This window comes from Otolemur garnettii, unplaced genomic scaffold, assembly GCF_000181295.1.
Source record: "Otolemur garnettii isolate 467f Iridium unplaced genomic scaffold, OtoGar3 scaffold00144, whole genome shotgun sequence".
NCBI lineage: Eukaryota > Metazoa > Chordata > Mammalia > Primates > Galagidae > Otolemur > Otolemur garnettii.
In genome coordinates, this window is record NW_003852539.1 from 1,560,623 (window position 1) to 1,576,571 (window position 15,949).

Genomic DNA, 15,949 nt, shown 5'->3' on the forward strand with positions numbered 1-15,949 from the left:
TCTCAAAAAAAAAGATAGTTTACTTAATTTGGTATCATTCCATTTGAAAGTATTCTATTTTTAACAATCATACTTATCTATCTTATTTATTGCCATTAGCTGAATTTATTCGTATTCAAGTTTTAGGAGTTCATGCAGTGTGCCCAGCATGTGTTGTTTGATGGTATAGCTATATTTTTTAAATTGTGTGTGTGTGTGTGTGTGTGTGTTATAAAATAGTGGCTTGGAGGGAATAGTTTTAATTTCAAAAATTTATTTTTTTTTCTTTTTTGAGACAGAGGCTCACTATGTTGCCTCGGTAGCGTGCCATGGCATCTTAGCTCATAGCAACCTCAAACTCTTGGGTTCAAGTGATCCTCTTGCCTCAGCCTCCAGACTAGCTGGGACTACAGGAACCCACCAGAACATCCAGCTATTTTTTTTAGAGACAAGGTCTTGTTCTTGCTCAGGCTGGTCTTGAACTCCTGACCTCAAGCAGTCCGCCAGTCTCGGCCTCCCAGCATGCTAAGATTACAGGTGTGAGCCACCATGCCCCAGAACTAATTTTAAAAAATGTAAAGATCATTTTCTTTTCTAACTATGTTTCACAAATTCATTTCTTCTTGGACTTTGAAACCCAGAGTATAGCATGTTTTTTACCCTAAATGTCTGTTCTGCCTAGTCCCATCTTGCAGCAAACTTCAGATTTAAGAATATGCCTTTGGGAGTATTTGTTGTTACCTCTGTATTTATTGGGGGGCAAATTGATTAAACTATGAATTAAATAAATAGTAATGAGCTGGAGCCTCTTGTATAGGTATAAAGAGTAAACTCTTCAGTAAACCACTCTAAAAACTTCTGCCTCAGGGTCTGTGCACTTGCTGTGACCTCTGCCTGGAGCACTTTTTCCGAAGAGTCCCAGGATCCCACTTCCCACAGTCACCCTCAGACCACCCACTATGAACTTGTACCCTCCAGCGTTTCTTATTCCTTTCCTTTCCCTTCTCTGCTTTATTTTTCTCCATATATTTGCTAGTATGCCTCTGTTTCTTCCACCAGACTGTCAGCTCTCTTGAGAGGGCAGGGACTGTATCTTGTTTTATCCTCAGTGCTAATAATATTGCCTGGCCCATAGGCAGCACTGGAGAGAATGTTTATTAAACTTTGGGCTCTTCCCCCAATGTTATTAGGAGCTGTTATGTTATTACCAGCTGTTAGAATCTGAGAGCCAGATCCAGGATCTGTGTGACAGGAAGGGGCAAGGACACAAACAGGGCCAGGCCAGGCCAGGCAGGACCCATCCATCACCTTGAAGTCAGGCTTGATCTAAGGAAGGTGAAGACAGGTGACCTTCACTGCAGCAGGCATCTGGGGTGGGGGCAGATGGCTCTTGTTTGCTTATCATTCTTTCTCTTTTTTATTTTTAATTATTATGGGTACATAAGAGTTGTATGTATTTATAGTGTACATGAGATGCTTTGGTACCGGCGCATAATGTGTATTACTGAAATCAGGATAATTGCATTAGCTATCACCTTGGGAATTTATTATTTCTTTGTGTTGGGAACATTCCAGTTTCACTCTTCTGGTTTTTTAGAAATATACCCTAACTTATTGATTATAGTCACTTTGTTGTGCTATCAGATATTGTTTATTCTATCTACCTAGTCCAAGTGGGAATGTTCAGGAAGGCATTTGGCCATTGGACAGACAAACCCAGCAGTAAGAACAGAGACCTAGGGTAGAAATACACTTTTGGGAGTTGTCAATATGTGGATATGATTTAGGGCTATAGGACAAGATGGGGTCACCTTAGCAGGTAGAGAAGAGAGAAAAGAAAAAGGCATACAGCCTGAGACACACCAGTATTTAGAGACACAGCTGCAAAAATGGTTCAGAAGGAATAGCCAGAGAAGCAGAAGGAGACCCAGCGAAGTGCGAAGCCTACCGGATAACAGCATGAGCCCCAGGGAGGGCACACCCAGCTGAGCTAGTGCTGCTCAGAAGCCAGGTCGGTGAGAACAGGCAGTGTCTGCTGGGTAGAGCCCTGCAGGGGTCACTTGTGACTTTGATAGAAGCTGGCTCCATGATGATGCAATTGCAAAGGCATGGGCTGAAATGAGGAATGGAGGTGATGTGTATAAACCCCTGTCCTAAGAGGGAGGAGGCAAGCAGTGAAAATGGGCGAAGTGGCACGTGGAGGGAGTGTGAGGTTGAGAAAGTAGATATTTGAACTAAGGGATCCTTGTGCACATGTGTGCCACTCAGGATAATTCACACCAAGGAGCAGGTGACAATGCCAGTGGAGCAGGGGCAGAGTGCAGGAACAAAGTCCCAAGGAAGATGTGGAAGTGGCCTGAGGCACTGACAAGAAGCAGGTCTGGTAGTGGCAGCAGGAAAGGAAGAGGCATGTTTGGGACTGGGAAGCAGGCAAAGTTCTCTGAACCCCAATTCAGGCCCCTTTTTGCCATTCTGGGCCACCTATATGCCCCAGCTCTTCACCCACAATTGATTTGTGAATGGTTATTTTGAAAACAAGAGGTGAAAAACTTCCGTTCCTAGGAAACTGCTTAGATTCTTGGAAATATTATTCCTTTGTATTATCCCCCAAATGAAACTATTAGGTGATAGTCTAGCTAGATTGACTCCACGCTAGCCTATCTTTCCTCCAAGGACACAAAGGACTTGGAGGCATCAGAGAAAGATGATTATGTCACTGAGAACAGAGAGACAGAAAGGGAAGAGACAGAGAAAGAGAGGAGGAGAAGTAGGAGAGAAGAGGGGACAAAGGGAGGGAAGGAAAGAAAGAAAAAAGTGTGAAAAGCAAAATGGAAAGAAAAAGACATTGATTGTGGGGCAGACCGACTGCCTGAGTATGCTGGGGCCGGGAAGGAAGGAAGGAAAGAAGAGAAGGAAGGAGGAGAGGGAGGAAAGAAGGGAAAGAGGGGGGGAAGAAGGGAGGGAAGAAAGAAACGTGAAAAGCAAAATTGGAAAGAAGAGGATGTATTGATGTATTGATCGTGGGGCAGACTTAGAGAGTCTGAGTGTGCTGGGCCGGAGCCCTCCTGAGTGTGTCAGGGAAGACCTCATTGCGTCTTATTAAAATTTAAAAGTGAATGAATTTTTCCATGCAGAGAGTGCTTTCAGCTCCTAGGTAGGGGGGATCCAGGGCAGCTGGTGATAACCCCCTGAGAGCTGTAGCTGCAGTGGGAACGTAGCATCACCTGGACCCGGACAGTGTCTACCTGAGTCCCCACCTCTGTTCCTGTCCTGGGGAATCGGCCACTCTCCTAGGAGGAAGCTGACTTCCCTTATTCCCTGTGGCCTGTGCTCACTCCCCCCCTCCTTGCTCCCTTTCAGTTTTTATTTTTACAGAAGTTAACGCATGCGTGGAGTATAAAGAATCAAGTATTTTCAGGCCGGGCGTGGTGGCTCACGACTATAATCCTAGCATTCTGGAGGCCAAGGCGGTGGATAGCTTGAGCTCATGAGTTTGAAACCTGCCTGAGCAAAAGCGAGACCCCATTTCTAGTAAAAAATAAAAAAACTGAGGCAAGAGGATCGCTTGAGCCTGATTTAGAGGTTGCTGTGAGCTATGATGCTACAGCACTCTACCCAGGGTGATAGTTTGAGGCTCTGTCTCATAAAAGAATCAAGTATTTTCATAAATTTTGTTACAGAAAATAGCAGTACCCTTCCTCTTTGCCCCACATTTTCTCCCCGCCCCCCCCACCCAACTTCAGAAGCAAAAACTTTCATCTCTTTTAGCTGATGATCCTGATTTACCACCCGTCTCTAAATAAAGTGCATGGATCCCTTGGACTTAGCTTTTCAGCTTCCGGCATAATCTATTGACTAAAGAGCCTTTCTGCCTTCCATGCTCCCCACACACACAGCCTCTGTCCTCTCATCCTCTCATTAGAGTTGTATCATGTATAATTCACGGCCAAGTCATAAAACCAACTGTGGTTACTTTTTCTTTCCTGTATTTTCACTGCAGATAATAAATGCATGTGTGTGTGTGTATTTAACTGCACTGGGTTTCCTATGTATCTGTCAATAATCCAACCCCAAATTCTCACCTCACCCAAATCTTCCCTCAAGACATTCAAGACATCCAGATACAGGCACTGTGCATGCTCCATCTTGCTGTGTTTTTCTGGAAACTTCCCGCTGCCCTGGTGCCTCCCACTGCTGTCCACGGGTCTCTATTTACCCCATCCTAGAGACCTCCTTTCTGGAATCTTCTGTCTTCTTCGCCCTTGGTTTACATCCTCATTTTCACAGAGACTATTCTTTAATGTGGTGTTCGTCAGAGGGTACATGAGAGATAAATATTTAGACCCTTTACCTGTTCAAAAATGTTGGATGTGTTTATTCTGCTTTGCAGTTGATTGAAATGTAGAATTCTTTTTTTTTTTTTTTTTTGAGACAGAGTCTCACTTTCTTGCCCCCAGCAGAATGCCATGGTGTTATAGCTCACAGCAAATTCTTGGGCTCAAGCAATCCTTTTGCCTCCCCCTCCCAAGTAACTAGGACTCCAGGCACTTTCCACATCATCTGGCTATTTTTTAGAGAAAGGGTGTTGCCTGGCTCAAGCTGGTCTCAAACTCATGAGCTCAAACAGTCCGCCTGCCTCAACCTCCCAGAGTGCTAGGATTACAGGTGTGAGCCACTGTACTTGACCAAAATGTAGAATTCTTGATTGGAAATCATGCTCCTTCAGAGTTTTGAACACATTGCTCCACTGTATTCCAGCTTCCAGGGTTGCTTTAAAAATTCCAAATCCATTCTGACTCTTACTTCATTTTCTGTGACTTTCTTAGATCTTCTCTTCATCCCCAGAGGGAGAAATTTGACGGGGATGGGTCTGAGTATGGGTGGGTTTTCTCGCTCAGTGGCCCTTTCAATCTGCTGACCCTGGAACTTATGCTTTGGGGAATTGCCTTGAATTCCTTGATGATTTCCTCTTCTCTCTTTTTTTCCTACTCTCTCTCTCTAGGACTCGTGTTGTTTGGGGGTTGGGCCTCCTGTCTTATTCCTTGAGTTTTCGGATTTCCCATTGCTTTGTACATACTATCACTGCACTTGGAGTGCTCCCCCCCATATTTTCTCCAACTGTTCCATTGCACTTTTCATTTCCACGATCATGGTTATGGTTTTCAGAACCTCTTTTTTTTCTGAAAGTTCCCTTTGATGGAATCCAATGTCTTATCTCTCTGAGGCAATTAATCTTGTTATTGTTGGTTGTGTTTTTCATTTTGATTTGGTTTTGGTTTTCTTTTCTGCATGATTTCTGTTTCTCTTGTGCTTGTTCATACATGTGTTTGCTTGGTCATATTTCTCAGGTTCCCAGAGTCCTTAGTGTCTTTTCATAGCTTTTTTTTTTTTTGATGGGGGTCTCAAAGATGAATGGAAGCAATGAGAGGCTCTCTGTTGACAGTAAGCATCTCTATAAATGCCCACCTGGGCAAGGTGATGGCAGTATCTTTCAGTCTTTCTTCTTGGCCAGAATCCCCGTGAAGACTCCAGTCTCCCTCCTGGAGGATGAAGGGTTCAATTTCTACATACTGGAAACCACAGAGAGAAAACAGTCAGGGAGATGGGGAGAGGGTTTCAGCATCCAGTTTACATGCATGCACTTTTCCCCCTTATTTCTTTGAGGGACTCCCTGCCCTGCCCTCATTGTGTCCAATGTCACCTCTCACAGGTGCTCAGTTCCCCTTTTACAGAGAATAAACCTCCAGGCTTTCTCAGGGTGGAGGAAGGGTGGTCTCCTGAGCTGTTGGTGCTGAGGAAGGGATGGAAGTCCAGCAGCTTCTAACAAGACCTTCCACCAACCATCCTTTTTTTGGTTCCCCCCTACTCCCCCCCACCAGAGTCTCTGAGGGATCCTGGGATGTGAGCCAGGGTGGTTCTCAGCTTTCCCTACTACAGATTTGGGATTCTGTAGTAGGGTCTGAAAAGTCTTTTCCATCCTTTCATCTCTTTCCAGTTTCTAAAATTTTACTGTTAGTCTCTGTCCTACTCTCCTCTTCCTTATGGGTTTATTATACCATTTTAAAAAAGAAAGAAAGAAAGAAAAAGAAAAGAGAAAGGATGAGAAGGATGAAATTTTCCCACCATCTTTTAGTAAGTGGTTTTCAAATACTTTTTAGCCGTGGAACTCATTTTTTCAAAGAACTTTTCAAAGAAGGTCACCCTTTCAGCCCTTCCCATGGACCTCAGAGCTCAGTGGCACCTCCCTGATCTTCTGGGATTTGGAGACACTGATGGGAAGTGGCAGTGTTCTAGGAGGTCTTTGGGCTTTGGACTCTCAGTGTAACAGCCTCAGTAATTACTGCCCAGTCCCTTTGCTCTCTGAACCTAATTTTCTTCATCTAAATAGGGATAATGGTACCTGTTTATAGGATCACTGTGATAAGTGGAGTAAGATGAGGGCTTGGCTATCCCAGGTAGGACAGACAGGAAGAACACAGCAAAGGAGGCAGTTTCTTCCTTCCTTCCTCCTTCCTTTCTTCCTTCTATTATTCCTTCCACCAGCATTATTCTGATTTTCTCTAGGCTAAGGTGGTCTTTCTACCCAGGCAGTAGAGAGCTGCTGAAGGCTGGGCATCTGAGTGTGACTTTGATGCCCGTTGTGACAGCACATCAGATAAGAGGAAATATTCTACTCCAATCCTGTAACTGCATTAAGCCATGGATGGTAGGAATGAAAACCAAAAGGAAAAATGACATATGCGTTGTCGGGCAGATGGAGTGTCTGAGAGCAGGGTGAGTGTGGGTGCACCTCAGTGCTCTCAGCTACAAATCACAGGACACTGTTACCTTTTCCATATTTGGGCATTGTTTGAAATGAGGAGTCCTGCAGGAGGGACAGCCACGAGGTCCTTGTTTGGAAGATACGAGAAAGGGCCTGGGTTCTGCAGTGCAGGGCCTGGGCTTTGTGTCCTGACTCAGCCATCACTAGCTTTGTGACCTTGGGAAGTTCCTTTGTTCCTTGTGAGCCTGGGTTTTCTCACTGTAAAAGGAGATGATTGTCATGTGGTTTGGAGGAGCCAGCTCTGGTTGTCATGACATGAGGTGTAGGGTCTTTCCAGCTCTTGTCAGCTGGTAGGCTGCTTCTATCATTATCATTATTATTATTTCAAAATACTAAAGGGATACAAAGGTTTTTGTTGCATAGATAGCTTTTGTAATGCTTGAGTCAGGATTATTAGTGTACCCATCACCTGAATGGTATTCATTGTACCCATTGGGTAGGTTTTTGTCATTCCCTTCCACCCCTCTTCACCCTTCCTGACTTCCCATGACTTTTATTTCCCTCTGTGACCTTGTGTGCCCAGCCGATGGGCTATGTCTGCTTGGCACCAAATACCGGGATGTTGCTCAAAGAGTCTGTGGCAAAAGGCCCAGGCGAGGGAGCCATGAGGGCTGCATCAAGCCATCACCCCTCCCTGAGGATAAGGTGGCCTTTTTCAAAGGTCAGAGGACCTAATCTGAGCTCCTCTGCAGGCAGGGTGCCCTGGCTGGAGATGAAGCACCTGCTGGGAGGTGTTTCGTTCAGAGCCCAGATTTGAACACACACAGAAGAAGGGATGAGGAGCACAAAGGTGACACCCAGTGTCCAGAGGGTGCCCTAGCCCCACAGGCCTGGACCAGGGAGAAGAGAATTATTCCCTACTCATGCTGGAGTCTCTTGGAATGGGAGTGGGGACCAGCGAGGTGGATGACGAGTGGGGACCTGTTCACAGCTACAGAAGTTCATAGCTGTCCAGAGCGTGAAGGCCCAGTCCTGGAAGGCACTGATGCCTGATACAACTTGGTCCCAGAGGCTTTCCAACCTGGCTGTCTGCCCCATCCCACACGTATACGAAGCTCCAGCCTCATCTGTCACCCTGCTTGGTGCTCTTGGGTGTCTATCACCACTCTGGGGGTAAAGGTGCATTTCATGGCTGTTAGGAACAGCCAGCATAAGGCAGGTGTCTCAGTTTAGCAGTAGATGACAAGGACACAGTTTAGGCATCAGCTACACTTGGCTTTGCCACTGACCAGAAAGCCACTTCACTTCTCTCAAACTCAGTATTCTCATCTGGAAAATGAGAAGAATAATAGTATCTGTTTCTCAAAATCTTAAAGATTAAGTGAAATGATGTCTGTCTGTAATGTACTTGGCACGTGGTAAGTACCTGGCATGTAGTAAGTTGGCTGCTGGGTACTAAGTTCTTCCTTCATGAATTATCAATATTTACTTCTGTGATTGCCTCAAGTGACAAGTAAATTCCTGGCATCTCTACAAGCACTTTGTTGTAGTACAATATAAACTCAACCAGACCACTGATGTGGAATTCTTGGATCTCTCAGAGAGGCTGTCTACGCATACGTTACACAACTATCTTATGCATCAGTTTCTCACCCATAAGATGGAAATGATAAGACTACTGTGAGTATATCACACAGCGTTTGTGTGAGAATTAGCCAAGATGCTACATATAAAGTATGCCTGTCACATAATAAGTGCTAAAGAAAAGTCTGCTGTTATTATTATTATAAAAGGATCCCTAGGAATCACTTGATCCCAATTGCTCATTTTGCCAATAATGAAAGTGTGGACTCAGTATATGCCAACAGGAAGAAGGGAGGAAGGAAAAAACACATGATAAGTGTACACAAGGACACGACATGTGCCATCCTGATGTGGCTACCTTGATGGCCAGGAGGTGGTGGTGTGATGGTGTCAGGTGGGAAACCTGAAGTGCCTTCAGCTCCCTTGCAGAAGGATGGCCAATCTCGAAGGATTCCTTTGGTTGAAGAGATAACATAGGGTGGCCTGGTTGTAGGGGTCACAGTACCTGCAGGTGGAAGAAGGCAGCCCTCCAGGGAGTTGGGCCTCAGCAAAGGAGGCGGCTGTCCTTGCTGGGAGGCCTGGGGTGGCCTTGGCTGCAGAGAATACACACTGATAAACTTGGGCATCATGTTGGCAACCTGCTCCTGTTGGTCAGGAGAAAAGAATTTACTTATACTCTGCTTTCAGCTTTTCTGTATGTTTGTAGATTATTTCAAAATAAAAAGTTAAAAAAAGATATAATGGATAATGGTTCAAAAAGGACTGGGGAAGCCAGGAATTGAAAGAATAGTTTTAAAGGGCAGAGGCTGATGGGAGCCGACCAGGCAGATTTCTGGGCAAATGCAGTTGTCTGAGCCCAAGAGGCATCAGACCAAAGGAAAAAGCAAGATCTAAATCCCGAGCAGAATTTTGGATCTGTGCTGTGACCAAGTGTCATCTTCTGCCATGGGTTACTTGCAGGCCCAAGATGCATAGGCACAGCTGGCAGGAGAATTGGGAAAGTGTGTGCCAGGGCCCAGAAGCTAGCAGAAGCCAGTCTGGGCCTGGAGAGGGCAACATGGGATAGCTGTGCTGGGCAGGCAGGCTCCCAAGAATGTGGTGACAGCCGACACGGATGGGTCCAAGAGCCAAGAAGAGCCCAAGGCAGCCAGGGAGAAGCCAGGTTGTGAGCAAGTCCTATGGCCCACTGATGAGTGAAGCCAGCAGACTGGGCCAGAGGATAGCCAGCAGAGGTCTGGGCAGGGCTGTCAGAGTCTGGAGCCAAGGGCAAGCTAGGCACCTCCCTCCCCCACCCCACCCCCAGGAAAAGTAGCAAGGAATAGAGGCAGCTGGCCTGGAAGTCAAGGGAGGCCTGTCTGCAATGTTGGTGTTATTCAATCTAAAGCCCAGGGCAGAACTTTAGGGGTCGGGGCTGGGGGCATGAAGTATGTTCCCTAGTTCAGGACAGATGGCTATAGGCCAATAGAGAAAAAAGGGTTTTTACCAAATCCTAGCAAAGAGGAGAAAGGTCCCTGTAGACTTTCAGAATGTCAGCAGAACTATCAGATGGGCTGCCCCAAACCCTCATCTTCCCACGGTTCCTCTCAAAAACTGCTGGGACTGATTAGCTGGAAGTCTCAGGAACCAGATTCTAAGCACCGTGACTTTCCTGAGCTTTGTAACTTCCCTGTTGACTGGGGTTGTTCCCCCATGCCAGTGAGTAGGAAAACCTCTCCAATGCACAGGGTAGCCCCCAAGAGGCAGCTGGGGACTGTGTCAGTGACCTCTGTGGTCAGTGCTGGGATGAGAAGCCTGTAAGGCATAGGGAGAGGTGACAGCTTGAATGGGTCTGGACCAGGAGAGCAGAGTTTCCACTGGGGAGACAGCCGCAGGTGAGCAGGGACCCAGGGGCTAGAAGGCAGCAGAGTGGTATGGATGTGAGCCAGCTCGGCGCCCACCAGGTAATAGGACATTCCCAGTCTGGACTCCAGCAGGGTCTCTGTGAGGCCTGGTTGCTGCAGGAGAGGGCAGAGCCGTGTCCCATGCGTGCCCCTACACTGGTCTAGGCTGTCTTCCTTCCCCTGCCAGAGGCTAACATGCCTTTAGTCTGCTAGCTCCACCTTCCTGATGGGACCCTGGAGGCAGGGCCCTTGCTTGAGGCCGGGGTAGGCAGTGGGAGGGAGGGTGCTACAAAGGTAGCAGGGCTTTGTCTCGGGTCCACCAGGGATGGGCATCGGCCTTGCTCAAGTCTTCATCAGAGGGGCCCTCACAGCCATGGCCAACATACTGAAAGCAGCAGGCTGCAGGAAGTGCTTAGATGGCCACCTCACTTTCCCCCAGTAGTAATGAGCCTGGAAGGGAGTCAAGGTTCTGGGTCTTCAGAGCAGGCAGGCTGGAGTGAGGAGGGAGCTGGAGCTCCAGCAGGCTCTGTAGGCCAACCAGCCTACAGCGTACTCCAACATCCTGCCTGCTGCCTGGACTAGGGACAACGTCCCTCTCCTCCCCTTTCACTAAAGAGGAAATGGAGGCCCAGGTAGAGCTCTGCCTCTTGCTGTGTCCTGGGCAAGTTCCTCCACCTCAGCGTAACTCAGTTTCTTTACCTGTAAGTTGGGAAAGATAACAGTACCTGCCTCATTACTGTGAGGTCACTATAAGGTGGCAGAGTTTTCCTGTCAGTGGGAAGTGCTAAGCCCTGGTGGGGGGTTAGCTCTCTCTGTGCCTCCACAAGCTCTTGCTCTGGATCCAAACTGTGGGGTTACCATTTAAATAAGATCCTTATTTTTGTTCTTTTTTTGGGACAGAGTTTCACTCTGTTGCCTTGGGATAGCTCACAGAAACCTCAAACTCCTGGGCTGAAGCGATTGTCTTGCCTCAGCCTCCCGAGTAACTGGGACTACAGGTGCCCATCACAACACCCAGCTAGTTTTTCTATTTTTAGTAGAAATGGGATCTCACTCTTGCTCAGACTGGTCTCGAACTCCTGAACTCAAGCGATCCAACCACTTCGGTCTCCCAGAGTGCTAGGCTTATAGGCATGAGCCACCACACCAGGCCATCTCATTGTTATTCCTTGTTCTCTTCCTTTCCTCAAATCACTGAGCCATCTGACCAGGTGCCAAGTGCACCCTCTGTAATAGACAGGAGGAGTCAGGACCTCCGGGGCTGCCCCTCTGTGCCCAGAGCAGAGTGCGGCTTGGGGGTCCACAAGGCTGGGCTCCCTGCCCACCAACCAGACTCTCCACTCCATTCCCTGCACCCCCTAGGCACCTCTGCGTGGCTGTTCCTAGTGCCTACCCTTCCATTCTGTGGTGCTGTCACACACTCAGTGCCTCTGCTCGGTACCCGTTTTCCACCTGGTAAATTCTTCAAAGACCCATGCAGTGTTTTCCCTCCTGTGAGGAGTTTCCCTGATCTCTTCCATGCCCATACCCACCCCTGCACCCAAGTCAGCTGGTCCACTTCCACGGCCCTCTGACACTGTGTGCATTCTGTCCTCAGACACTGCTGTTTGTCACTTGGTCCAGTAATTCATTAAAGGCAGGAGTCAGAGCTGATTAGCCTTTGTCCCCAACACCTAGCACATAAACAGATGCCATAGTAGTTTACTTTTTATCCATCAAATATTAATTGGGTGCCAGCTGTTGCAGGTGTTGGGGGTGTAACAAGGAACAAGCAGAGGAGAAGCAAGGGGCCCTGAAGAGTCAAACGATCTTGCAGAAAAGAACCAAGTTGCAGGTCTCACAGTGATTTCAAAGCTTACCACAAAGATGGAGTAATAGAAGCAGTGCTCGCACTCTCAATGAACCTAAGTAGAGCTGCGGGGGATGTGAGCAGGGTCTGTTCTCCTTCAGCCATTTAGATGACTCTGCATCTCATCTGGACTTGATGCTAGCCACAGGGTCGCCTCCTTGCTGGTGGTTGCTCTGAAAGGCACTATACATGTTTTAAATAGCATTTGTAAGTGACACTTCATCCAGGCAGGGCCAGTGTGCTGGAGAGCTGCCCATGGGCTTTCTGGAGACACTGTGTTGACTCAGTTCTTTACTGGGCACTGGGCCTGATGCAGGGTAGCATATGGGGAGTGAGTGGTCATCTGCAGCAAGGTCACGCCTGGTTATGTCAGCCCTGTTTGGGAAGCAGGAGTCTTGGCTCATAGTCCAGGCTATGTTGCCAGTGGCTGTGTGACCTTGGGCAAGGCCCTTGCCCTTTCTGGTTTTTAGCCACTTTGTTGATTCTACAAGGCCTAGTGGTTTCAGAGTACAGCACAGATCGTCCAATACCTGGTGTCTTCCTTTGAGCTGTCCTGGTATGTTTGTTCTGAGAAACAGAACAAGCAAGACCCTCCTGGGAGCTGCTTCAGTTCTGTCTTTGTATCTGCTGGGAGCACTCCCTGATTTTCTGTGCCCTGAGTTCCAACTGGTTCCAACACAGAGGGAGAGGGGTAGAGAGCAGCAGCTCCCTGGGTGCTCCAGCCCCACCTGCCTTCTCCATAGCAGTCCTCACTAAGCATACCCAGGAGGAACCTTAGGTGACTTAATCCCTGGTGACTGCTGGTTGAGGTGCAGCATGAGGCCCCGAAGACTGAGCCTATACCAGCTGTAGTCACCTGCCGGCCACCCACCATCCATCCTGTCTGCAGCCACACTGTTTACTGAGGGCTTGGCTGTGCAGAACCAAGCACTAAACTCAGAGGGGCAAAGGACTTGCCTATGGTCTTATAGGTAGCAAGGGGAGAGCTGGGACTTCCAGGCAGCACTGCTTGGCTTCAAAACCTGTGTCCTCTCCTTCACTCATTACCACCATCTAGATGGGCCCTGTGTCCTGCTTCTAATTCTCAACCACCTGCATAGCAAACCCCTTGTGAGACCTTGTTCCTGCCCCTCTCTGGTCCAGGGCCAAGTCTGGAGTGGCCCAGTGAATGCTGTGGATGAAGATGATGATGATAGTGGTGGTGCTTCCCTGGAGCCCATGGTGAAGGATGGGATTTATAGTCAAAAGCACCACTACCCCTTTCTGATAATCCTTCTGCGCTCTGGAACATTCCTCCCACCTGCAGCATGTCCTCCAACCATGAGAGCCAGAGGGTGTTTAATCCAGTGAGGAATGGGGTGAAGGTCAGTGCCCTTCTTCTGCTGCTCACTGGCTGTGTGACCTCAGGCAAGGGACTTCACCTCTCTGAGCCTCCATCCCCTCATCTGAAAAAAGATGAATGACACCATTCCCTTCACTAATTTCTAGTAAAGGATAATGGAATGAGAAGATGTTAAGTGCTGAAGGATCACAAATACTCAGTGTGTGTTACTGCCACTGCTGGTGTCTGTCCAGCACAGAAAATGGCTGAACAGTTGTGTTGAGCCCAGTTAGCCACAAGGCAAAGGCAGCCTCAGCCACGCCATTGGACCAGAGAGGCCTTCCTCGTCATCTTGATCATACCATTGACAGGGAGCTCTGATCAGCAAAGCGTTGCTTCACACTTGGACAGAAAATAAAGAAGACCATTTGGTGGCTGCGTCTGAAACACAGCTTGCAGCATCAGAGTGAGCACTTGTGACAAGGAATGAACAGAAGCAAGGTCACCAGCTCCGAGGACAATGCCTGTGAGGACTCCTGACAACAGAGCATGCCCAAGATGTGGCAGGAGATTGGACACTCAGACGATGTGCTACTCCCAGTCCATGGAAAACTTCTTATGTGCCATCAAGAAGCTTCCCCAAGTACTTCCCCTTCACTATGTCTGAGGAGACAAGACCAGCCACATCCGTAGCAGCCTCCACCTCATTTTCATGTTCTGAGTTTGTTTCCTTGTGTCTGGCATCTGGGTCATGATCAAGTCCATTTTCATGGGAACAGATTAATTGTTCTCCACTATCTGGTCACCATCTCCTTTAATCTCTGAAAAGGTTTCACAGAAATGGCCTTTCTACAGGGTAGCCTGGCCAGCAGGGACAACCCTCACAGTCTGACCCTAACAGATGACCCCTGGAAGCTTCTGATAACCCATTTCTCACCCTGCCTTTCTCTGTTGCACTAAGTACTGCCGGAAGCATCAAGCTCTTTCAACCAAAGGGAAGATGAGACCGGATCAGAAGCAGCAGCTCCAGCATCCACTCATCATTCATCTGTGACAGTGCCTCAGCTCCTCGACCCCAAGTTCTGTTCATGAGGATACTAATTTGAGCTTTGAGTGATCAGATGCATAAGCAGTAGAGTTGTTGGTGAAGGATGACAAAAATCTAAACCAACTCACCTCAGGAGTCTTATTTCATGTTTCTCAAGGGCAAATAACCAAATCCCTTTATTCTTCAACTTGGAATTCTGCTAAACCTTCCCACTCGCTTTGCATCCCTATCATCCTGATGAAAATCTAACAGCAGGGTTAACTTCACTGAGCTTTCATTGTCCCCACATAGTTTTTACCTGGACTGTGATCCTGCCTCGTACTGATCTCCATTTTAGAGGTATTAGAGTGGTACGAACTCCATGTCACTCAGATCGTGTGTAACAGGAGGAAACAAAGCTAGTCTTCTGCACCGTATTCAATATCAAAGTTTGGATGCTAAAATGCTTCCCGTTCTGAGTCGGCAATTCAGTCTTCATCACTAGAATTTGCTCCTCACGTCGTCACCTTCTCGGCCTTTGCCCACTTGGGGTACCACTGCTCTGGGACGATCTTTGCCCTTCGCACCCTCTCCTTCCTCTACATCCATGTCACTTCCCTCATCTTCTTCTACATCTTCTTTAGAATATTGACCTTCCTGGGACCAGGATTCTGAGCAGAGAGGGGGGCATAAAAGAATCTTCTCTTTAAGAAGTTTCCTCCCCAGTGCTTGCTTCGGCAGCACATATACTAAAATTGGAACAATACAGAGAAGATCAGCATGGCCCCTGCACAAGGATGACACGCAAATTCGTGAAGCATTCCATATTTTTATAAAACAACCAATAAATTTTTTAAAAATAAGAAGTTTCCTCTCCCTTGGACAGGACACTGGCATGGGTGTGGTCACCTCCATCCTCATCCAGTGGAAGGCTTAGTCCCCTTGGCTGTGACCTTGGAGGGCTTCTGAGGGTATCCCATCAGCATGTTTTGGATTCCTTTGTAAACCTGGCCATGGAGGAGGAAGAGGACATAGTAGAGAGTCTAAATCATGGCTTTGTATCTATCAACTGGTTCCCTGATGCCAAGACTGGGCACTTGTACCAGCCTCTTAGGCTTCACTTTTGAGTTGGTGAGGAGGACGTCTCCAGGCTCCCACCCTATCAACAACTGGGCTACTTCCTGGATTTCTTTCCATCGTTGAAGAGTCAGTCTGACTGCTTTGGGTGCTCTCAGGCACACTGCTGGCTGGAGCAAATGCTGATTGAGCCCCTGCTGTGTGCTGGGTAAGCACACAAGCTATATTAACTAAGTTAAACTTGCAACAGCTCTTTGAGCATGTACTGTTTTTTAGTTATTTTTTAATTGAAGCATACCATATATATAAAAAATTCGAGTCGTAAGTGGACTACTCCATAAGCTACTATAGATGAACATACTCACGGAACTGGGCCCAGTTACCTACAGGTCAAGAAATAGGACATCATACTCATTTTAAAGATGAAGAAACTGAGGCACAGAACCTGCTGAAGGTCACATAGCCTGGT

The 15,949-nt window shown here is 47.5% G+C and overlaps 1 protein-coding gene and 1 non-coding gene across 3 annotated transcripts in view; both read left to right on the top strand.

The window, feature by feature from the left end:
• Positions 1 to 15,949, top strand: part of HIVEP3 (human immunodeficiency virus type I enhancer binding protein 3) — a 53,648-nt gene that overhangs the window by 15,044 nt on the left and 22,655 nt on the right. The window lies entirely within an intron of this gene.
• LOC111728222 lies at positions 15,129 to 15,235 on the top strand. The gene has a single exon (XR_002775595.1). It is a non-coding gene; the product is annotated as a U6 spliceosomal RNA (small nuclear RNA).